The following is a 25,364-nucleotide window of genomic DNA, read 5'->3' on the forward strand; positions in this document are numbered from 1 at the left end:
ATAAATTGGCACAAAAACCATTAGCAGGATCGGTCCCACAGAAGAAACAAAAATGATGGAGGTTTTTCAGTACAAAATATTCAATTTTACCATACAAACCTAAAAGTTCAAATTAACTCATGCAAACGTTACTTAAAAATTTTGCAAAAAATCATGGATGAGTTTTGGACCAAAACGAAGCTTTCAATGCCCCAGGGTTTGAGAAATTCAAAATAGACCCAAAACCGACTCAGTCTAGTGGGCATTCATCATTTTTAACGGGAGTTCGAGTCTTTGCGAACAATCGTTTTTTTTTTTATTGATGTCTTTGACTGGGTTGTCATTCAGACCATAAGTATTAACGTGATCTTAAATTAGGTTATAAAGTTGACTTAAAATTAGGTTACATCACGAATCAAACATTTAAATTTTTCTTTGGATACATTGAAGTCAAACAAATGAGAAACATCATTAAACACTTGGCAGCATCGTTGTAGTGGATGGTTTTGGCCGAATACTGTTCTGCTTCTTGGTAGCCAGAAAAGAGTCTGGTAACGAAGTTGTCGAGCTGGGGCGTGTAGGTTCAAAGAGCAAAGCAGTTGCGGACAATCGATAGCATTCGTAACAATATCATAGACGAACATTCGTTGTAGATAAATTCGCCTTTGACTCAGCGACGTCAATGATAATAGACCACATCTATCGGAGTACGGTGGCAATCGAACGGGATCTCGCCAAGGCAGATGACGCAATGCGAAACGGAGAAATCTTTTCTGGACTCTCTCAATTCTTTCTATGTGAACGGCATGATACGGTGTCCAAACTGGTGCGGCGTATTCCAAGACACTGCGTACGAGCGAGCAGAACACAGTCCTTAGAGCATAAGGGTCTTTGAAAGTCGAAGTATTTCGGCGAAGGAATCCGAACAAAGCGAAAGCCTTTGCTGTTGTTGTTGCCATATGCTGAGCGAAAGAGAGCTTTTGATCGAATGTTACTCCAAGATCTTTTTTCACGGTTGTTCTTCCTAATGTAGTGTCACGGAACTAGTAGTCGAAGGCAACTGAAGCTCTGGTTCTGAAAAAGCTTATACATTTACACTTATCGGCATTCACTTTCCATTTGTTTCACACCAGAGCAATAACCTTTCTATATCCTCTTGAAGCGCTGCGCAATCCACAATTATTCTGTAGAATTTCAGGTCATCAGCATACAGAAGCTTTGATGACTTAAGACAGGTTGCCAAGTCATTTACAAAAAGCACAAAGATAAGCGTGCCTAAATGACTTCCTTGTGGGACTCCAGACGGCATGTTGAACACCGAGGAATGTGTTCCTCGGATGTTTATGAATCCTTGGCGATTTATCAGGTACGAGTGCAGCCATCTGGTTGCCCATGTAGGAAAACCATAGCGCTCTAGTTTCATCACAGCAATGCAGCAATTTAAAAATGAAGCCCGAGAATTAGGAAAAAAAAACCAAAAAAATGTAGAGTAAAACATTTTAATAACTTTTCAGATTTTGTACTTTGATGAATGCATAATCTATTAAAGAAAAAACTTATTCTTGAAAAGCATTCCAAGTTTTTCTTATTCGTGTTCACAAATTTTATCCCTGTTTTATCCCAAATCGCTCGAAAGATTATTCAAAATAAAACTCGCTGAAAAAAATCATTGGTCAATTTGGTCGATGTTGTGATTCGAATTCTTTTCATAAATAATTATCAACAGCTTGTTGATAGTTTTAATTTTACATTTTACAATTGAAAACTGCCATCATAAAACCTATTCACCAGACACATAATTGCATATCGACACCAAAAGAAATCCGATCCTGATGAAAGTGTCACACTCTTTTGCAAGTCCTACATGAGTAGAAACGTGCCATGAATTCTGCTGGATCCGAGCCGAGCCAAGCCGAGCGATTGCTCCGTGACAAGCAAAAGGTGCATACTATATTATTTGCACCTTCTCCAACATACATTTCTTCAATGGTACATACCTGGATACGTAAGTTTATTTCTACCGAACGCACTTGAGACGTGCAACTAATGGCAAATTAAATTCACATTTCTTCCTTTACCATGGATTGGGGGTCGATCCGAGCTCAAGAGAGAGAAAAGGGTTGAAGTGCAAGGTAAATCCACCTCCATGATCAGATTTTATAATGCTGGGTACCTAGTTTTTGTCTCTTCCTCTGGGCCTCAGCAAGAAAAATCACTATCAGGTGTCTTGCAGAAAAGAACCAGATTGGAGTGGGTTTTGAGTGTTCTTGTATAACTATATTTCTCACGTCTGCGTTGAAATGATTTTAAAATCTGAGTAGGAGTGAAAAAGAGGACTTTAATCAGCAAAGAGCAATGGCTCAGCAAGGAATATTCGGATCTAAACTTGGAAAATTTCAAATCTAAAAAAAATACGTTTTTAACCCGTTCGAGACCGGTTGCACACCGTGTGTGCAATGGAATTTTTGTGCCTTTGTCAGAACAATCATGCATTGTGAGTTTAATTTTGCTCGGAAAAATAATATTCTTATACCAATGGAATCCAGAAATTTTAGGCAAAATGTATTGAGAAATCATTTTGATGAAAATCAAACGACATAAAAGTTATCTAAGAGTAAAGTACTATGAGTTCGAATGTCGTGAAAAGGCCTTCGTCTCGAATGGGTTAAGGGATTTTAATCGAATTAAGTTTAGTTATGATTTTGACATGAGTAGATGATTCTTTGACCTATTCTATTTTGAATGCGTTTAAATCAACGAAAATCACAATACACCTCAAATAATTTTTGAAAAAACTCGAAAACAGACCCGAATGACCCGGGTGGTCAAAAGCTCTCTAATAAATTATAATAATAATAATCCTAAGTTTGAATTTCGGAAATAGTGAGCGTAACTCCATTGCTCTTTTGCTGAACCTATGCAAGATTTTCCCATGTATGGTGTATCACAAATCAAACAAGTTATACCCTTGCTTGATGAACAACACCCACCCTACCCCACGTTTGGATAATTTCCGCATAAAGGCCCTGGACGTCATGCGGGATCTGGACCGTTACCTACAGGATATGTCCTACTGGGCGGTATTTGCTTATGGTTCTATGTCCTATGCGCCTCCACGCGGATATGCAAGCCTCATGGCATATCTGCGGTTGTTCCAACGAGAAAAAAACATCAACGCGCAAATAACGTAGGACCAACATAGAAACACGCTACATAGTCGTCCAATAGTCAGAGCGCGTTTGTTATGATTTACTGACCGCTGCATCGTTTTGTCGCACATGACAGCCAAATGGCGTGCTGCTGTGCTAGCCTGTCCAGGGTGTCTATAGCTACGGGTGGAAGGTTTACGTTTTGTTTCAAGAAATATTTAAAAAAAAAAAGACGAGATAGTCATACTTTGGTCCTTTGGTAGTGGTGTATTTTACGACGGCATAAACCACATCGACACGTCTAAGCGGACTAAGCTGTAAGTTTTTTTTTTAAATAATTATTTTCATGTACCTAGTTTTCTGCTTTTGCTCACAGGATCATGACGGACTGCTTAATTTGTAAAAAAATGTCAATTCACTTTTTTTTAGTATAGCCGATTAAGGTTAAGATTTCGACAGTTTACACCACCCGTAGTTATAGACATCCTGAACCAGCCTACACGAGAAAACAAGCAACAAACGCGACGTGCGAAAAACAAATGTTCGATAACACATGCGAACTAGAATTTCCCGGTGCAGTTTTCGTATTTACAATCAACTTAGGAAACTTTTTGGTTGGCGTTAGGAAAATTGCCTACTCTATGCTTATGTTTAAAGATAAAACCTTAATGGATTTATTGATTTTATTATACAGAAATATTCGTTTCAGTTGATTTATTATCTATTAAATCTGAACGAATGAACACAAAACCTAAATTCGCTTCATCTTTTGAAATACGAACGATGAACAACACAAAAGCGCGAACAGACAATCTTGTTTACGGTAGAATGCTCGGGACATTTTTCTGTATCTTTCCATTCGATGCTTATCTAGCTAAACCGCCCAATAACTTCTGAAAGCTTTCGAAATGTTTAGTTTGCAAATTAAGATGATTGTCTCTGGGTCGTTTGTCGGTTGTAAACAGCTTGTCTTTTCGGTTGTGTGGCATGAGAAAACGATAAAATAAAATGCGTGAAATTTTCTCTTCGCGCCTATACTGCCTGTAGGATTTCGCGGTTAATGCAAATTATATTGCCAATAACGAATCCAAATTGGGGAACATTTTCTGTAGATACATCGGAAAATCGTTAAACTTGATAGGATCTCGAGAAAATAAGAAATTTTTTTAAAAAATATCATAAAATATGGGAAAATTTATTTTTTAAAATTTTTCCATTTTTTTTAAGTTTTTAATGTATTTTATGTAATTTTTGTCATTTTTTGTAATATTTTTCATTTTTTTTTTGATTCTGTAAAATTTATAACATTTGCAATTTTTGGCATTTTTTAATTTTTGTCATTTTTGTCATTTTTGTCATTTTTGTCATTTTTGTCATTTTTGTCATTTTTGTCATTTTTGTCATTTTTGTCATTTTTGTCATTTTTGTCATTTTTGTCATTTTTGTCATTTTTGTCATTTTTGTCATTTTTGTCATTTTTGTCATTTTTGTCATTTTTGTCATTTTTGTCATTTTTGTCATTTTTGTCATTTTTGTCATTTTTGTCATTTTTGTCATTTTTGTCATTTTTGTCATTTTCGTCATTTTTGTCATTTTTGTCATTTTTGTCATTTTTGTCATTTTTGTCATTTTTGTCATTTTTGTCATTTTTGTCATTTTTGTCATTTTTGTCATTTTTGTCATTTTTGTCATTTTTGTCATTTTTGTCATTTTTGTCATTTTTGTCATTTTTGTCATTTTTGTCATTTTTGTCATTTTTGTCATTTTTGTCATTTTTGTCATTTTTGTCATTTTTGTCATTTTTGTCATTTTTGTCATTTTTGTCATTTTTGTCATTTTTGTCATTTTTGTCATTTTTGTCATTTTTGTCATTTTTGTCATTTTTGTCATTTTTGTCATTATTGTCATTTTTGTTATTTTTGTCATTTTTGTCATTTTTGTCATTTTTGTCATTTTTGTCATTTTTGTCATTTTTGTCATTTTTGTCATTTTTGTCATTTTTGTCATTTTTGTCATTTTTGTCATTTTTGTCATTTTTGTCATTTTTGTCATTTTTGTCATTTTTGTCATTTTTGTCATTTTTGTCATTTTTGTCATTTTTGTCATTTTTGTCATTTTTGTCATTTTTGTCATTTTTGTCATTTTTGTCATTTTTGTCATTTTTGTCATTTTTGTCATTTTTGTCATTTTTGTCATTTTTGTCATTTTTGTCATTTTTGTCATTTTTGTCATTTTTGTCATTTTTGTCATTTTTGTCATTTTTGTCATTTTTGTCATTTTTGTCATTTTTGTCATTTTTGTCATTTTTGTCATTTTTGTCATTTTTGTCATTTTTGTCATTTTTGTCATTTTTGTCATTTTTGTCATTTTTGTCATTTTTGTCATTTTTGTCATTTTTGTCATTTTTTGTCATTTTTGTCATTTTTGTCATTTTTGTCATTTTTGTCATTTTTGTCATTTTTGTCATTTTTGTCATTTTTGTCATTTTTGTCATTTTTGTCATTTTTGTCATTTTTGTCATTTTTGTCATTTTTGTCATTTTTGTCATTTTTGTCATTTTTGTCATTTTCGTCATTTTTGTCATTTTTGTCATTTTTGTCATTTTTGTCATTTTTGTCATTTTTGTCATTTTTGTCATTTTTGTCATTTTTGTCATTATTGTCATTATTGTCATTTTTGTCATTTTTGTCATTTTTGTCATTTTTGTCATTTTTGACATTTTTGTCATTTTTGTCATTTTTGTCATTTTTGTCATTTTTGTCATTTTTGTCATTTTTGTCATTTTTGTCATTTTTGTCATTTTTGTCATTTTTGTCATTTTTGTCATTTTTGTCATTTTTGTCATTTTTGTCATTTTTGTCATTTTTGTCATTTTTGTCATTTTTGTCATTTTTGTCATTTTTGTCATTTTTGTCATTTTTGTCATTTTTGTCATTTTTGTCATTTTTGTCATTTTTGTCATTTTTGTCATTTTTGTCATTTTTGTCATTTTTGTCATTTTTGTCATTTTTGTCATTTTTGTCATTTTTGTCATTTTTGTCATTTTTGTCATTTTTGTCATTTTTGTCATTTTTGTCATTTTTGTCATTTTTGTCATTTTTGTCATTTTTGTCATTTTTGTCATTTTTGTCATTTTTGTCATTTTTGTCATTTTTGTCATTTTTGTCATTTTTGTCATTTTTGTCATTTTTGTCATTTTTGTCATTTTTGTCATTTTTGTCATTTTTGTCATTTTTGTCATTTTTGTCATTTTTGTCATTTTTTTCATTTTTGTCATTTTTGTCATTTTTGTCATTTTTGAGATTTTTGTCATTTTTGTCATTTTTGTTATATTTGTCATTTTTGTCATTTTTTCTTTTTGGCTGTTTTTCTCATAATTTGGCTTACTTTTTGTTTATTGATTTTTGTTTTTGCTTTTTTCATTGTTTTAAAATTCTTTGTGATTTTTCTTTGAAAAATTTGTGCGATTAACTAAATCCTAAAACGACCTTTTGTAGGTTATGATTGTAACAGGTTTTGTGACTAGGCGGTAGCTTAGTTGTCCAATCTTTATATTAAGATACAAACTGTTTGCTAAGAAACCGTAAACTTCCAAGTTTGCGAGACGATGAAAATCTACGAAGAAAGGTTATTTTAATTTCTGCAAACATGTTTAGCATTCTACCCAGACAGAGTAATATGGTGTTGTACACCCCTTTGTGCGAAAAGTTCATCGGCTGTTATGAAAATTTTACCAAATAAGGTTAATTTTTTTTAACAATAATGAATTCTTAGAATCATATTTATCTGTACGTGTTATGTGCCAAAATACCTAACCGGCCTTTAACATTCCACAAGTCTCGATAGGTTCTTGCAGAGGTACATAGGTACAATTGCCGGTCGTTTGAGGCTTTGGAGGAAGCGTCCAAATGAGGACATTTATAGCCTGTCACACTTTATTCCCAGTTACAGCTGACCGGCCAAGAATCAAGGAGTTTGGTTTGGGTTTGCTAGAATGACCGAGATGTCCCAAACAAACACCACAAACCAACATAGCTGAAGCGAGATCTGGAGCTGGAAGGCTTCAAGCAGCAAGAAACGAAAAAAAAACCCTTCCTTGCATTGGCATTAATATGGCCTTTGTGATGTCAGATTGGCGAGAAAGCCCCCGCGTTGTTGCTGGAGTAGAAATGAAATTCATTGAGCGTGGAATTGGCCACTTCTCTTCGGGGTTCGGACAGCCCAATGGTCATTCGGTTTGAGAATTTATGCTTGGCACGTTACCACTCTACTCAACTCAGCCATCCAGCCAGCCACCCGGCCGGAGTTTCGAGCCTAATAAAGTTGTCCGCACGCAGCCACCGACGACCGCACCTTGAACTTCAAACCTTGAACGGGGAGGAATTTTTATCTTTCGAGCAACACACTTATTTGGATAGTGACGATAGGGTGACTATTTTGTATATGGAATTTTGGTTCCAAAGGTCGCAAACTGCAAATAGTATTATTCGAGTGGTCTTAACTTCATTCAACTTAACACATAAACGGGATCGTAGTATTGGACTTTCTGAAGCCGTCATTTGAACATCGATTTTTAACGGTCGCCATGGTGTAAAAGTTATCGAAGGCAATTTTGAATTCCGCTATACTCTTTCATGTTGCAAACCAAGACCTTTAAAAACAATCGATTTAAACAGAGTTTAGAACACATTTAATCTGAATTACGACAACTAACTCTGTCCCAAAGTAAGATCCTGATCTGGCATTTCCATTCTGGATCCTCATGCTGGGCTCTGATCCTTAATGTGGATCTCAATTTTGATCACGCATCCTCAACCTGGATCCTAATAATGATTGCGCTAATAATCAAAGGTTTGAAGAACCTCTTAGCTGAATGAAACTATGATTTCAAAGTAGTCGAAGATTCCTTTGAATTCAGCTACAGTACTGTAGCTGAATTCAAAGGAATCTTCGACTAATTTGAAATCAATGATTGCGCATTTTGATCGTGAGTTCTGATCATGATTCTGAATCATGACAATTTCGACAATGTTGGCAATTTTGACAATTTTGACAATTTTGACAATTTTGACAATTTTGACAATTTTGACAATTTTAACAATTTTGACAATTTTGACAATTTTGACATTTTTGACAATTTTGACAATTTTGACAATTTTGACAATTTTGACAATTTTGACAATTTAAAAAAAAATTATAATATTGAAAATTTTGGCAATTTTGAAAATTCTGACAATTCTGACAATTCTGACAATTTTGAAAATTTTGACAATTTTGACAATTTTGACAATTTTGACAATTTTGACAATTTTGACAATTTTGACAATTTTGACAATTTTGACAATTTTGTCAATTTTGACAATTTTGACAATTTTGACAATTTTGACAATTTTGACAATTTTGACAATTTTGACAATTTTGACAATTTTGACAATTTTGACAATTTTGACAATTTTGACAATTTTGACAATTTTGATAATTTTGACAATTTTGACAATTTTGACAATTTGACAATTTTGACAATTTTGACAATTTTGACAATTTTGACAATTTTGACAATTTTGACAATTTTGACAATTTTGACAATTTTGACAATTTTGACAATTTTGACAATTTTGACAATTTTGACAATTTTGACAATTTTGACAATTTTGACAATTTTGACAATTTTGACAATTTTGACAATTTTGACAATTTTGACAATTTTGACAATTTTGACAATTTTGACAATTTTGACAATTTTGACAATTTTGACAATTTTGACAATTTTGACAATTTTGACAATTTTGACAATTTTGACAATTTTGACAATTTTGACAATTTTGACAATTTTGACAATTTTGACAATTTTGACAATTTTGACAATTTTGACAATTTTGACAATTTTGACAATTTTGACAATTTTGACAAATTTGACAATTTTGACAATTTTGACAATTTTGACAATTTTGACAATTTTGACAATTTTGACAATTTTGACAATTTTGACAATTTTGACAATTTTGACAATTTTGACAATTTTGACAATTTTGACAATTTTGACAATTTTGACAATTTTGACTATTTTGAAAATTTTGACAATTTTGACAATTTTGACAATTTTGACAATTTTGACAATTTTGACAATTTTGACAATTTTGTCAATTGTGACAATTTTGACAATTTTGACAATTTTGACAATTTTGACAATTTTGACAATTTTGACAATTTTGACAATTTTGACAATTTTGACAATTTTGACAATTTTGACAATTTTGACAATTTTGACAATTTTGACAATTTTGACAATTTTGACAATTTTGACAATTTTGACAATTTTGACAATTTTGACAATTTTGACAATTTTGACAATTTTGACAATTTTGAAAATTTTGACAATTTTGACAATTTTGACAATTTTGACAATTTTGACAATTTTGACAATTTTGACAATTTTGACAATTTTGACAATTTTGACAATTTTGACAATTTTGACAATTTTGACAATTTAGACAATTTTGACAATTTTGACAATTTTGACAATTTTGACAATTTTGACAATTTTGACAATTTTGACAATTTTGACAATTTTGACAATTTTGACAATTTTGACAATTTTGACAATTTTGACAATTTTGACAATTTTGACAATTTTGACAATTTTGACAATTTTGACAATTTTGACAATTTTGACAATTTTGACAATTTTGACAATTTTGACAATTTTGACAATTTTGACAATTTTGACAATTTTGACAATTTTGACAATTTTGACAATTTTGACAATTTTGACAATTTTGACAATTTTGGCAATTGTGACAATTTTGACAATTTTGACAATTTTGACAATTTTGACAATTTTGACAATTTTGACAATTTTGACAATTTTGACAATTTTGACAATTTTGACAATTTTGACAATTTTGACAATTTTGACAATTTTGACAATTTTGACAATTTTGACAATTTTGACAATTTTGACAATTTTGACAATTTTGACAATTTTGACAATTTTGACAATTTTGACAATTTTGACAATTTTGACAATTTTGACAATTTTGACAATTTTGACAATTTTGACAATTTTGACAATTTTGACAATTTTGACAATTTTGACAATTTTGACAATTTTGACAATTTTGACAATTTTGACAATTTTGACAATTTTGACAATTTCGACAATTTTGACAATTTTGACAATTCTGACAATTTTGAAAATTTTGACAATTTTGACAATTTTGACAATTTTGACAATTTTGACAATTTTGACAAGTTTGACAATTTTGACAATTTTGACCATTTTGACCATTTTGACAATTTTGACAATTTTGGCAACTTTGACAATTTTGACAGTTTTGACAATTTTGACAATTTTGACAATTTTGACAATTTTGACAATTTTGACAATTTTGACAATTTTGACAATTTTGACAATTTTGACAATTTTGACAATTTTAACAATTTTGACAATTTTGACAATTTTGGCAATTTTGACAATTTTGACAATTTTGACAATTTTTACAATTTTGACAATTTTGACAATTTTGACAATTTTGACAATTTTGACAATTTTGTTAATTTTGACAATTTTGACAATTTTGACAATTTTGACAACTTTGACAATTTTGACAATTTTGACAATTTTGACAATTATGACACTTTTGACAATTATGACACTTTTGACAATTTTGACAATTTTGACAATTTTGACAATTTTGACAATTTTGACAATTTTGACAATTTTGACAATTTTGACAATTTTGACAATTTTGACAATTTTGACAATTTTAACAATTTTGACAATTTTGACAATTTTGACAATTTTGACAATTTTGACAATTTTGACAATTTTGACAATTTTTACAATTTTGACAATTTTGACAATTTTGACAATTTTGTTAATTTTGACAATTTTGACAATTTTGACAATTTTGACAACTTTGACAATTTTGACAATTTTGACAATTTTGACAATTTTGACAATTATGACACTTTTGACAATTATGACACTTTTGACAATTTTGACAATTTTGACAATTTTGACAATTTTGACAATTTTGACAATTTTGACAATTTTGACAATTTTGACAATTTTGACAATTTTGACAATTTTGACAATTTTGACAATTTTGACCATTTTGACAATTTTGACAATTTTGACAACTTTGACAATTTTGACAATTTTGACAATTTGGAAATTTTGACAATTTTGACAATTTTGACAATTTTGACAATTTTGACAATTTTGACAATTTTGACAATTTGGCTTTTAGTTAATTAACAGATAAATTCTTTTAACAAGAAGAACGAAATAAATCATGAACCATAAGTTTTCGAAATCATCACACGGAATGCGATGTTTCCTAGTAACTCTCGATCAACCACACGCACATCCTGGGCGCATAAAAGCATACATAATCATTAAAACAAAACAACGAAAATCGCTCCAGGGGTGCATTATTGCTGGCTACCCTCTTGGGTCTGGGAACGGGCGAACGCAGATAAAGTTCAACAACGGAATCTTACGAAAGGCACAACAAAATCGCTCCAGAAGCAGATCCACACTGACCAGAAGCAGCCGCGGGAGTAATCAATGCTCGTTTTTGAATGCGTGATAATTTACTCACCGTGGCGGACTGATGATCATCCACCGAGTGTTTGCGTGAGGCGTGGTATTCGGAACAACCTCCGGGATCTCCGAAAGCTTCAAACCACAAAAGGGTAGGTAAACATCTTTGACTGAGGAGATAATCACGCGTGGATGGATCGGTTTGATGGAATAATGGATGTGGGAAGGTTTGAATAGGGAAGACAAAAAACAAAAAGCTCAGCCGAGCGCGAGCCCCGATTGATTTGTTTGAAAGGTGATCATTGGTTCAGGAGGAAATGATCAATCATAAGAAATTGCTTTGTCTTTCACTTGATTATCTAAGGGGCTGGTGAATAGAAATGAAGCTCGCTGGTCTGGTGATTTTTTTTGTTTGTTTGCCGACTGCGGATTCCTGGGGAGGAGTTTGTTTGATTGGAATTGTTTAAAATTTCTTAAGCAGCAGGTTGCTGACTACTCAATTTGAATTCCTGTTTGCGAGATTGTTAATCAATGACTCGATCATCGTGCCTTTCAAAAGCGACCTTTTGAGCATCTGTGCGATCGGTATCCTTGGTTGACTCCTATACTTAATATTCACACGATATTAATCAATCTGTATCGAGAGATGTCCCTGATTTTATAACGGAATTATCAGATTTTAGAAATGGGCAACATCCAGTTTTTTGCAAGAATGAATCCGAGATTAGAACAGAATTTAAATTTTTTTTCTTAGAAAATTATGGATATTGCAAATAAATATTAATACGTCGTGTGTTGTCAGTTTAATGTCGACTTCTGAGAAACAAGTTGACCCCTTTTGGTAAAATATGAAAAAGGAATTTTGAATATTTTTTCAAAACGTTTTAGACTCTCCGACAATTGCAATGGTGTAAAATTAATAAAAATTTCAAATAAATTATCACAAAGATAAGGCATTAGAAGCTGGAAATTGAATTAGTTTATCGTCAATTCAGAAACCTTTTCATAGCTTATAATTTTTACATAATGATTAAGTTTTGTCATTTAATGTTATGGTGATTGGAGTACTATTAACATATAACTAACCTTCATTTCATGATTTTTTATTTTTCCTTAAAAATCATTTTTTATAGTTTGAAATGATGAGTAAATCAAGAAAAAAAATTCTAATACAATACGATTTTTCATATTTTCCATACATTAATTGTTGGAAATTTGTTACTATATGAAACGAAGCCTTAAGACCTTATGCCTGAATTCAGCTCTTAATTCGTTCAAATGATCTTTTACAAATTCTGGAAGAAACTTAATAAATCAATACAAAAAATCTTTCAAGTAAACAACAATTTAAAAATGACAAGGCAAATCATAACATGATATAAAAAATGATGGTCAGAATTTTTTAAATTTTCCAAATCACTGCTATGTTGGGACAGAGAGCAAGTAGAGCATTCTCGCGCCGAGTTTCGGACCGGTAGGAAAGCGAACGCTCTGGGTTAATTTACAACGTTCACAGGTTGTGGCCATTCATAATAAAGGACCGACCATACTATGCAAGTCACCGTGGGGAATGCAGCAGCATCTGCCATTGACGGTGCTGGTCAGGGAGCCGAGCTTGCGAGCAGAAACGCCGTAAGGGACCCAACAAGGGCCAAGGCTTCAGCCAGCAGTTTCACACACAAACACAAACTAGCTGGGCCGTTCGTGTGGTCGTTAAACTTCCAGAGCAGAAAGTTCCATGGGGTGATAAAATTAGCAACAGCACCGTCACCAGAGCGTGGTTACGTTTCTGGTGTTCCTCCGATGCGATGTGGACGCTTCCTAATCGTGGAGCCCCCCAGTCAAACCAGAGTAAAATAGTGCACATAGTGTACCACACCGCGGAAAAGACCGTCGTCTCAGCTAGACACAAAGCGGCATCCCGATGTAACAGTTGAAGGAAGCATTGAAAAAAAAAGAAACTCCCGCTCCGCTCCAGGGACTCAGTCTGGGGGCGGAGGAGAATAATGAGCATACTCGCTAAATTGATGCAATTTATAGCTGCCTGCCTGGGTGCGGAATCGTTTTGCTGTGATTATTATTTTTCCGCGTCAATTTATTAATGATATCCTGCCGCGGTTTGGTACCCTCCTTCCTCTTTTTGTCGGATCCCAGCAGAACTGGTGGAAACTGTTCTCCGAGAGAGTTCGCGACACTGCATTCTTTTGTCTGCGATGCAGTTTTCATAATTTTTTAAATAATTATCCCAGTTGCAAAAGACTTTTTTTTTAAACGAACACTCACATATAGGATCTCAGTGAAACTTCATGTTTCTTTGAAGAGATCTAATTTACTTAACTCTAAGGCGTACATCTTTCAAGAATATGATGGCTTACATCTTACAAAATAATTCCTTCGAAAATCCATCCTTGAAAGAGCGCATTTTTACAAAAAATGCGTGTCAACTAAAGGGTGATACGGTCAAAATTTGGTCAATATCAACTTGACGTATTTCTTTCAATTTTGCATTTAAAAAACCTGAACACACCTCATTTTGAAGGTGTGTGTGTAGAATGTTGCTCCTATTTTTATTTTGGAATTCACTCTTCAGTTGTCAAAATGCCGTCCAAGGAAGAAGAGCAGCGTATCAAAATTTTGCTCGCGCATCGCGAAGTCTGGATCAGTGGGAAATCGAAAATCGGAAGCCGCTGAGACAACAAAGATAGTTGCCGGTAGTTTCAAACGAAACCCTAACCTCTCTCTCCGAGATGCCGCAAATGAGCTGGGTGTATCGTCTACAACCGTGCATCGAGCCAAAAAACGAGCCGGACTATCGACTTATAAGAAGGTAGTGACTCCAAATCGCGATTATAAACAAAATACGACGGCCAAAGCGCGATACCGGAGGCTGTACACGACGATGCTGACGAAGTTTGACTGCGTGGTAATGGACGACGAAACCTACGTCAAAGCCGACTACAAGCAGCTTCCGGGACAGGAGTTTTATACGCAAAAGGAAAGGAAAAGGTAGCAGATATTTTCAAGTACATGAAACTGTCAAAGTCCGCGAAGAAAAATCTGGTTTGGCATGCCATCTGTGACTTGAAAAGCAGCATTTTCATAGCTTCCGGGGCTATCAACCAAGAAATTTACGTGAAAGAGCGTTTGAATAAACGTCTGCTGCCTTTCCTGAAGAAACACGGTTGTTCCGATTTTTCTTTGGCTGGATGTGGCATCTTGCCATTAGGGTAAAAAGGCCATGGAGTGATACGCCGCAAACAACGTGCCTGGTGGTTCCCAAGGACAAGAACCCTCCCAACACGCCAGAGCTCCGCCCAATTGAGAAATACTGGGCTATTGTCGAGCGGAACCTAAAGAAGACCAAAAAACTGCTAAGGGCGAGCAGCAGTTCAAGGCAAACTGGCTTTCTGCGGCGAAGAAGGTGGACAAGGTGGTTGTACAAAATCTGATGGCAAGGGTTAAGCGTAAGGCCCGGCAATTCGGATTTGGAAAAGCGGAAGCCTGACTGAATATTTTTCCTGAATTTTAAACTAATTAAACTTGAAAAAGAAATTTAATTTGATTTTTTAAATTAACAATTTCACTGATTTACGAGCGTTTTCCCTTGACCAAATTTTGACCGTATCACCCTTGAGGGTAAGATCGATCTCTCCAACTACGATATTCGATTTTTCTTGGATCGATTCTTAAGCCGATTTGATCGGTTTATTTTTGATTCGATCTTTCGGATTCTTCTTCTAACTGAGCAAGATATATAAAAATCCAGTTTTGAGTACCAACTTATTATAAAACAGGACAATCTGTTAGTCCAGCCAACATCTGCATTTTAAACCAAAAATTTGTTCTGAGTACCTAAATTGACCTGGTTGGAATAATTTTTTCATCCATAGTCAGAAAACTAATTCATCTTTGAAACTTCGTGTACTTTTTTGACATTTGTTTTTTTTTACAATAAAAAGCTCTTTCTGGTTACAGTGTGCAAAAAATTGATCGATTCCGAGGCCGTCCATCTCGATAGGTCTTCTAAATCCTTCGAACAATCCTAGATCATTCAGTGGACGACCATGCCGATGTTCTAAAGAGAAGAATGGGCAAAAATGTATGAAACTTGAATTTCTGGTTGACACCACAAGATCTTTAAAACCGTATATTACACATCTGTGTACATCAGATAACTTTATTTCTCATTCTCTTTTTTGATCAAGTAGGTACTTTTGCAGGGGGAAAAAACAATATAGAAAAAATGCCGTTTATGATACTGTTTTAGAGTCGAAAGTTCACTTTCAGCTCTGAATTGCAGTTATCTGTAGAATAGTTATTTTAGCAAAAAGTTGCAAAACGTGCAATGTTTCAAGTTCAAGTCTTTAAGTACATGCAACGAGTTGGATAATTATGTCGAGTGCTGAAAAAGTCGGTTTTGCAACAAGTGGTAAAATTATCAAAAAGTTTACAGTCAATCAGTCAAAATATCAAGTTTATAACGTATTAGTGTTTTAAATTAACTACATGTTATAAAATTCTGCAAAAAAAGATTTTCATTAAAGCATTTACAATGTATCAAGTGCTAAGTGAAGGAAAAAGATAATTTTTTACGTGAAGCTTTTATTGAATTAAAAAAAAATGTTTTCGACAAATTCCTTATGACTGAAAATTTTTTATTTTTTGTAGGACTTTAAATAAAGTAGCATTCTTTACCAGTTGTAACAAGTCATATTTGAAGCTTATTTTGACAACTACAATTCGAATATTTTGCAGAAATAATGCTAAATTTCCAAAGAAAAACTGTCTCGTAGTCTAACAAATAAATTCTACTAGTTTCCATTAGACCGAGTCGATTTGGGGTTATTTTTGAGTTTCTTAAATCCTGGGGTCTTAAAAACTTCGTTTTTGTTCAAAATTGGTTTTTGCAGAATTTTTAAATAACGTTTACATGAGTTTTGTTTTATTGATTGTTTGTATGAGAAAATTGAATAGTTTGTACTAAAAATAAACATCATGTCTTTTGGCATTGATAAACGATAAATTTAATTGACATCACTGCTGGGTGCCTATCAAAACTACTTTTCATGAAATTCTTCGCGGGGCACAAGCAGTGACGTCAATCGAATTTCTTGTTTTTTTAATGTCAAAAGACATGCCCCTGTTAAACAGATAATATGTTTTTTCCGACAAAGTTGTTCAGTGGAAAATTTCCTTTAAAGAATTTATAAATTGGCACAAAAACCATAAGCAGGCTCGGTTCCACAGAAGAAACAAAAATGATGTTGATTTTTCAGCACAAAATATACAGTTTTCCTTTACAAACCTTAAAGTTCAAAGTTACTCATGTAAACGTTACTTGAAAATTCTGAATCAGTTTTGAACCAAAACGAAGCTTTTTAGATCTCTGGATTTGAGAAATTCAGAATGACCCCAAATCGACTCAGTCTTGTTGCCACACAAGTTATTTCAAAGATTGCGACAGATTTCTTATTTAAACAAAAAGACCTCTCAATTTTCCACAAATTGTAATTTGGTTAGAGATCCCGTACATATCGTTCATAAATTCAAAAATTTCATAACTGTTTTTAGCCCTGCATTTAAACAGTCCGGTCGATTGAGATTAGGCATAACGTTATGCCACTGACCACACTGACATGACACTTAGAACAAAAATTCAACCATTTTCTGTCTAATTTTTTGTTGTCAGATTTTGCAGGTTCGCAATACCGACGGCAGGTGGCCTGAATAATTTGACAAAAAATGCACTGTAGGAAAAATGGTCCTGTTTAGCCCGATTTTATCGTATTTGAGATCTATTGAACAAATCTCTGTTCTGTGCAATGAGTTTTTGTGAAAAAAGTCAATTTTTCTTTAAAATTATCTTATGAGAGTTCTAGCAAGTCCCTGTTAATGTAAAACGATCATTTTAAGATGCATGGTGGTTGATATTATTTGCATAATAATGAATCTGTTTTAAATAATTGTTCAAAACAAACCGAAAAAATTCAAAAAATCATAAAGTACCAACTTGTACAGAAATTTCACGTACAAGTTGAAGGTTTAAAATCTGAAGTAAATCCGAAAAAAAATTTTTTTGCAAAATCTTTTCTTATTAAGATACCCCTGTTTATTACAATTAATTCGATGTTTAAATGTAATTATCGCCGGAATAGGAGCAAAGTTTCTCAAGTATGCATGCATCAGTTTTCAAATCAAAACAGTGTTCCTAATCAAGTTTCAGCTTTATGCAACATGAAAAACGTTGCATCCAGAGGACTTGCATACAACTTGATCAAAGCGCGCGCTTTTTTAACTCCTGGCCCAGTCATGGGGAACTAGATTGAATAAAATATCTTTGCTTGTGCACAAGCTAGTGTGGAAAAAACTTGAATGAAAAATATTCTATCAATTCAAATTGGTAGCAAACATCTGTAAATAACTTGACTGCTATAAATCCAATTTGTATAATTATTACATCAAAAGAAATGTAATAAAAAGAGCTTGCTTAGCAAAAAAAAGCTTTTGTGAAAAATATTTTTTTCTGATTTACTGTAGATTTTTTACTTTCAACTTGTAAGTAAAATTTCTGTACAAGTTGGTAGTTTATGATTTTTTAATTTTTTTCGGTTTGTTTTGAATGATTATCTAAAACAGATCCATAAATATAATTCAAGAAAAATGGACTTTTTTCACAAAAACTCATTGCGCAGAACAATTGATCTCATATTTGGCAGAAATACTTGAAAATGCATGAGAAACAATCCATATGAGTCCGGCTTTGATCTGCGAAAAAAGCCCAAAAGTGAACTAGTCTAATGCGCACTCTGGAATTGACATTGCGTACTGTTGGAAAAATTATCCAGAAAACGAAATCGAGTGTCCAGTCAGTATGGTCAGTGGTTATACCTAATCATCTACCTATCTTGAGGGAGATCAAGTAGGCATTGCTTTGCAAGGACGTCAAAATTTACGCTCCGTGATAAGAGTTCTTCCAGAAGTTATAAAATAGTTTAAAAATGATTGAGTGAATATGTTCACTGCTGAATTCGATATGTTCAATTTAGCTGATTTTTAACCACGAAAATTAACATAATTGTGGAGTGCGTATAGCAAATAGGAAATCCCGTGGCTTTTGCATACACCGGAAATATAAGAGAAGTGGCAAATAGGCCTCAGACGTTTCGGTTGCAAAACGTGTTTCAAAACAACTTCAGACTTGCTCCTGCTAACTAAAGACGCACGGATCCGAATGAGTGGAAAATGTATCCTCTCCATGACAACTTATTTGGTGAGATCCTGTGAGACTTTTGTGTTGATTTTTTTTTCTACAAAACTTATATAAAGCGTTTGACAAGGACCTCCAGAATTTAATACATTCCTTGTTCCAATCTTTTGCGGTATGGCTGACAATATGCGTTAAAAAGATATAATATAAGTTGTTTTAGAAAGAAATGTACAACAATATAAAATTTCCTTGCAGCCTCGAGTTCACTGCAGCAAAACCCACATGCATGTTTGCTTAAAAGAGTCCGGAAAATGGTGCCCGAAGCCCGACCTATGATCAAAAGGTATTTCATTAATCTTTTAATTACTATTGCACTCTAATAAATAAATTTCACCTATAATTTGGAAAGCAGAAAAAGTGCATGGGTTTGTGATATAGCTCAGTTGGCAAGTTCGTTGTCTCCTGAGCCGATGTCCGCGATTTCGAGCCCAAGAGTAAACATCGAACACAGTTGTACCAGATAGGTTTTTCAATAACTGCAACGTTGATATAAAGTCGCGAATGCCAAAAGAAGGTAGAACGACTTTAATCGAAACAAAAAAAAAAGAGCATGTTTGTTTCTCTGCACTGAGATATAGATTTTCAAGCTACCGTGATACTTACCCTTTAATAATCATATTATTATTGAGGAAATCTGAAAGTAAATAAAAAACAACAATTATTCTAAGAACTGGAAACCAACTACCAAATTTAAAAATCCAAAATTAGATGAAAATGTCTTTAAAAGTATTGTCGTGCATTTGCAACGAAATGACTTATTGCCATTTTAAAAATATATTTGAAATATGTATTCTTCTCAGTTTTTGCCTATGTTACTGATAAAAATAATGCATGTACTGCTTTATAATAAGGTTTCCAGTTTGTGAAATCATATGCGATCCTAAATAACTTAATTAAAATCGATCTAAAGACAAAAAAAAGAAAAATGCAAAATAGATTTCTCTACCCATAAATAAATGCATGTTTTCTAGATTATCCTTTTGTAACAACCGAGAGTTCGTTGATGTTCGTTTAACGATCGTTACACCAAAGGCACAATTTTACCATTATAAATAGTACAGGCAGAAACTAAAGAATAGAAGTCTCCAGCTGTGACCAAAAATGTAGATCAAAACTAGAGCAAAAGAAAAGAACCTTTCACTTGCGATGACGCTCTCGCACCAACAAAACAAACCACTTTGCATCGGGATTCGGGCCTTCCTCAACCTACTGAGTAGGACTATGTTTTTCCCACAGACAGCGAGCTTATTTCGTGTTGGGCGGAACAAAATTTTGCAGCCGCACATGAATCGTCGCAGTTGAGACTGGGAAGGATTCCATTCTGGAAAGTGTGGGGCGAATAAAGTACAACATTTTTCACTTAATGATATTTTCATGTTTTAACTCTTTAGATAGCATCTCGCCTCCGCTAGTTTTAGCCGTTGTCCTCCCTTGGTCTCTTGGTTGGTCACTTTGTACAGGAGTCTGGTTCGGGAAGGAACGGGAAAGGTTGTTTTTTTCTGAATGGACCATCCCACTGAGCATGCCAATATCGGAGTTACAATTTTATTCCCAACAAAGTAAGAAGATGAATTTGTTCGCCGTCTTTCATCTTGATCTCTGGAAATAGCTGGAGCACACGGTGGGCTGAGGATGATGTTGGAAGTGCGCGCTTCAGCTTGTTGATTTTAATTAAAATGTTCTCACAGTTGCCCCACAGTCTGGTGGGTGCAAACTGCTGTTGCAATTCTTCATGAGACGGTGAATGGGAAGTATACAACAAGCGAGTGTCGCCCCCCACTCCCCCCACCCCACGATTGAAGTGATATGAATCGCAATGATTTGAAGGATTTTCTTCCCAGCCATCATTACTATGCTTGATTTTTAGAGTCGAAGATTTCAAACAGGAATATGCAAGAACAAGCTTTGTCTTGGTTCAAAACTCATACATGATTTTTTTTGCAGAATTTTTAAGTATCGTTTACCATGAGTAGATTTGAACTTTTAGGTTTGTATGGGAAAATTGAATATTTTGTACTGAAAAATCAACATCATTTTTGTTTCTTCTGTTGAACCTAGCATACTTGTGATTTTTGTGCCAATTTATCAAATCTCCAAAGGAAATTTCCCGCTGAACAACTTTGTCCAAGACCGTAACTTCTTATTCAAATAGACAAAAAAGTAATTAGGTGTTAAATGCGGGCATGACTTTTGGCATTAAAAAAAAAATAAATTCAATTGATAAGTTTTAATCCAAAATGAAGCATTAAAGACCCCAGGGTTCGAGAAATTCAAAAAATAACCAAAATTGACTCAAGCAAGTGTGATATACGACATGACAATTTAAGTGTTTTGCAGACTTTTTTTGGAAACCGATAGGAGGCTATGATTCGTTGGCAACGGATACGTTTTGTTTTCACTCCGTCGGAGAAAAATTTGTTTTTTTTTATATTTTTGTGATTAAATTGTTTCAAAACTTAAAAAAAATTAGTCAATCATTAAAAATGATCGTCAGAAATGTAACAGTCTCCCTAGGCGAATTTGAGCATCGTTTTACTTAGGCGCTGTGTAGAGCGGGGATTCGTTAAGAGCTGACTGGAAAGTAAAATCGATCAACGAATATCAGGGCCTTACGGTTATTCGGTGAGTTCGTTTTATAATAATTATTATAAGTAAATTTGAAAGAATGAATGTTTTCTGGAAATTTATCATAGAAATCTCAGAATTTTCAATACATTTGAGAATCTCAGTTTGTCAAGAATAGGTAGCCGAAAAAAGGTTGTACGACAAGGCCGTGCAAACGGGGGGGGGGGGGGGGGGGGGTTTTAGGGGTTTAACCCCCCCCATGGAGATTTTTTCTAAGTAAAATTTTCAGATCAAGAAAAAAATTTACCATAGCATCCGGAAATTTTTTGATCCCAAAAGGTGTTTAAATGTAAGTTTAACAAGCATGTCAGAAAATTGGCTCGCCTCCGGCGGAAGTTTTTAGTACAGTTTTTCACGAATTGAAACTTATTTTTTTTATTGTAAGTTTAGAGTTGCGATTCAATAAACCGTTTGTTTTGAAACTCAAATCTTGACACACAAAAATCCTACCTTAATAATGGGGTTTTATTAGGAAGTGCAATAAACTAAGTCTACAGTCTACAGGTCTACAGAATAAGCCAACAAAATCTAAAACCTAGCATCCATTACTTTATTAAAAATCTCTTTCTAATATTTTCCATGAAACCAATTTCAGACTCAATTGAAATTTGTTTTCCTGTTCTTAACAATGCTCAACTTCACATTCAAAAGGGTTTCAATAAATTATACAAAGTCACAAAATTTAAATTTTTCGAAGGTACAAAGAATTTAAGAACTTATTATGATTAATTTAAGTGTCCTTAATTCAAATATCCAATAAGTTTTTTTTCCATCAGCTTTTATTTTTTAATAAACTTTTAAAAATAGTTTAAAATCATTTAGGAAATTTCTGAATTTTCTGGCAAAACCTCAAAAATTGAAAATAAAGGTTTTCAACTAATTATCAACTTTCCGCAATACCGCAAGTACTTTTAATATCTGCGAACAAAATCATAAAGTCTTTCTATTTGTTTCCTTTACCCCATTTTGTTAACGGCGCTTGTTTCTTGAAGTCTTAGGCTTCAAAATGCTGTTTTCTTGAGTAATCAATAAAATTCTATGAATAAGTTTTTAAAATGTCACGATATATTTATTGAAAAATTTCCTTCTGAAATGTTAAAAAAAAACTTATCTCTATTATTTTCATAATTTGTTTTGATTTCCAAACAAATTAACCGAATTTTTTAGAATCATTTTTTTTAGTCTAACCGAATTTTTTATGTCAGACTTTTTAAATGTTAGTGAATTTTAGTGTTTTGAGAAAATAATCTTCTAGGAAGCCTATAAATCTAAATTTTTCAAAAGAAAAATATAATTTCTTTATTATGACCTAGGATCCATTATTCCAAAAGATGACTACAAATTATTCAGAACTTACAATTTTAAACTACATAACTCGCGGTTTATCTTTTTCGATCATATTTTTTTCAATAATCTATGCAAATTAGAAAAACGATTCGAAAAAGCAGCTGTAAAGCTAAGTTTAAATGTGCAATATTAAGCAAATTAGTATATGCTTCGTGCTTTTAATATTTCAAACAAAACTGTAAATTCTATTTTTATATTTCTATCAGTTCCTTATTGATCACCCATCATCCAACCTGTACATTGTTAGTTTAAGCTTTCAATGATCAACTGAAATCTCAAATTATTTTTACAATTGGGTTTTGATTTCTCTTTAAATCTGGTTTTATATTTTATACACTCTATTTCTGTGCACTGATTCTTATGTTCGAAGCTTTAAATTCTGGTTTTATTCGAAATCTCGATTGACACTCTATTTCTGCTGTTTTTGAATAAATTATTTTGAATTTGTAATCTATACTGTTTAAAGCTTATTTTCTATCAAATTTCTAGTTCAGAATAAGGATCATCATAAATTATCTATAATTTATCGGAAATCGAAATAAATTAAAACATTGATTCTGATTGGTTATGAATCGTATCAGTTAAACTTATTATTTTTTCTAGCATTTGCGATGGTCATACAAAAGTATGAAAATGTTTTTATTAATGAATGTAGCGACTGTTTAGGTTGATTTTTTGTAAAACATTTTTAACGGCTACCACTCTCTGATTTTATAAGTAGAAACGACTTAAAAAATCTGAGACGGATAGTCGGTCAAAATTCTTAAAAAGGAAATAGTTTTAGAAATCAATTTGCTTATTTGTTGTACTTTTTTGGTATTGTTATTATTCCTAGCTGACTTCAAATTTTGAAAACCCCCCCATGGACGGGTCCTTCGCACGGGCCTGTTGTACGACGAACGTTATCTGGTTCATCAATTTTTTTCTTCCAAACCGGATTTCAATCAATTGGTTTTGAATGATTTTCAATTTTATTTTTGTTTTCAATGCATTTTTTAAGTCTATTTGTATTTCTGGTGGCTTTTCGTTTATTTTATGTTTATCACTTATTAGTGACCCACAGTGGGGCAGAACCTCTGAAAGCTTGGTCAAATCCCCTTTTTGTAAATTTCAAAAATTTATCATAAACTAATGCTTTTCAGAAACTCGAAATTACACTGATTACAAATCTGTCAAACATATCTTTTAATTCGTGGTTTCATATAATTTATTACGTATTTAGGTGAAGTTGAGGTTTGATGCTGTTGCAATTTATCGCCAAAACAAAAGAAAATTCAATACTTCACTAAAATTTTATTACTTATAGAAATAAAAAAACATGGATGTGTTAAGAATAATATGAAATTTATTTATTTGAGGTTGAAGAATTGAAAAAAATCGTATTTCAGCTATCCAACAGAACAAAAACTAATTTTGCCAACTCAAAAGCTATTCACGATTTAGTGAAACATGGTTTTGGTAAATTTTCGTACTTTTAAGTTTGCTTTTGATAATGGTTTTGCCAGAAAAACTTGAACTCAATCGAATTTGAAATTCAGCGCATTTAAATATTTGTTTTTGAAAATTTATTTCCATTTAATAATTTTGATAATACTATTTCGGTTTTAAAAATGTTTTTTTTTTATCTACAGACAATCAAATAAGATAAGACAACTTTCTATAACCTTCTCAAATTCTTTTCAGTCAGATTCTATCTGTTAACTAACTTAATTTTTTATTCTACATTTTTTTTTTCTATAAAATGTATCTACAACATTCGTTAAAATAAAACTAGATCTACTAGCCTTACACAAAAATAAAATAGAAATTATTAACATGTTTGTTTGGATATTAAAAAAAAAACAATGCATTCATGTTTTATTGATGTCATAATAAGCAACAGCCTACTTGATCCATTAGCCACTTATATAAGGTATCAATATGAGTTTATGGCTTAGTTTTGGGAGGAATGACCTCGTTGTTAAATTCCCGAAAAAAATATGGCTTAATTATCTGAACTTATTTGTTCTGCTACTGAGATCTGACATCGTGCACGTGTTTTTTTTATTGGTTTGAAGAAAGTTGGGTTGATTTTTTCTGAAGTTTTTTTCTTCCCGAGGTTTGGTTCAAAATGTTCCGGAGATGAGACATTTTTGAAATGCTCAATGAAAGCATTATGGAGGAATTTGTTTAATAGATGGAATGAATTTTAAACCATCATACCTCGAAATCCTCAGAGGTCAAATTTGGTTGAATTTGCTTGATTTGTTCCTTGTCAAGTTCCTACCAGTTGTTAGATCTTTTGTGGTTGCTTGATTAGTTTTTGGAAATGTAGAAATTTTGTACCATTTCTATGAAATCTCCTTCTTCCAGAAAATAGATGGGTCTTGAACTAATGTGAAAATAACATGCATTTATCTCTTGACAAATTTGGATCCATTTGCATTATTAATTCAAAAGTTGTATAGAT

The 25,364-nt window shown here is 32.7% G+C and overlaps 1 protein-coding gene across 3 annotated transcripts in view; it reads right to left on the reverse strand.

Moving 5' to 3' along the window:
• The window catches only part of LOC129755768 (uncharacterized), a 208,657-nt gene that overhangs the window by 19,624 nt on the left and 163,669 nt on the right, over nucleotides 1-25,364 (reverse strand). For 2 of the 3 annotated variants that reach the window (XM_055752409.1, XM_055752407.1), the window contains exon 3: nucleotides 19,547-19,577. The exons of the other annotated variant lie outside the window; for it this stretch is intronic. The gene's annotated coding sequence lies outside the window, so the exon portion shown is untranslated. The remainder of the gene's footprint in view (nucleotides 1-19,546; nucleotides 19,578-25,364) is intronic. 3 annotated transcript variants of the gene reach the window in all.

Source organism: Uranotaenia lowii, chromosome 3 (assembly GCF_029784155.1).
Source record: "Uranotaenia lowii strain MFRU-FL chromosome 3, ASM2978415v1, whole genome shotgun sequence".
In the NCBI taxonomy this organism is placed as follows: Eukaryota; Metazoa; Arthropoda; class Insecta; order Diptera; family Culicidae; genus Uranotaenia; species Uranotaenia lowii.